We start from the raw sequence: 767 nt of genomic DNA, 5'->3' as shown, positions 1-767 counted from the left end.
GGATCCTCTCTAAAAATATTTGGATGCACTCTAAGTATGTTTTGAGGCACTCTAAACATGTTTGGATGCATTCTAAATGTTTTTGGACGCACTCTAAACGTGTTTCGACGCACTCTAAAAATGTTTTGATGCACTTTAAAAATATTTAGACGCACTCTAAGTGTGTTTGGATGCATCCTAAGTATGTTTGAAAGCGCTCTAAATATGTTTCGATGCACTCTAAACATGTTTGGATGCACTCTAAAAGTGTTTGGATGCACTCTAAAAGTGTTTGGATGCACTCTAAAAGTGTTTGGATGCACTCTAAAAGTGTTTGGATGCACTCTAAGTCTATTTTAATGCACTTTAAACATGTTTCGATGCAATCTAAACATGTTTCGACGCACTCTAAATATGCATCGACGCACTCTAAAAATGTTTCGATGCACTCTAAACATGTTTGGATGCACTCTAAAAGTGTTTGGAAGCACTCTAAACGTGTTTGGACGCACTCTAAGTGTGTTTGGATGCATTCTAAGTATGTTTGGATGCACTCTAAACCTGTTTCGACGCACTCTAAAAATGTTTGGATCCTCTCTAAAAATATTTGGATGCACTCTAAGTATGTTTTGACGCACTCTAAACATGTTTTGATGCACTCTAAACGTGTTTTATTGCCCTCAAAACATGTTTAGACGAACTCTAAACATGTTTCGACGCACTCTAAATATCTTTTAATACACTCTAAAATTGTTTTAATGCACTCTAATCATGTTTATATGCACTCT

Source organism: Tarenaya hassleriana, unplaced genomic scaffold, assembly GCF_000463585.1.
Source record: "Tarenaya hassleriana unplaced genomic scaffold, ASM46358v1 Cleome290, whole genome shotgun sequence".
Taxonomy (NCBI): Eukaryota; Viridiplantae; Streptophyta; class Magnoliopsida; order Brassicales; family Cleomaceae; genus Tarenaya; species Tarenaya hassleriana.
Note: the sequence above shows the minus strand (reverse complement) of the source record.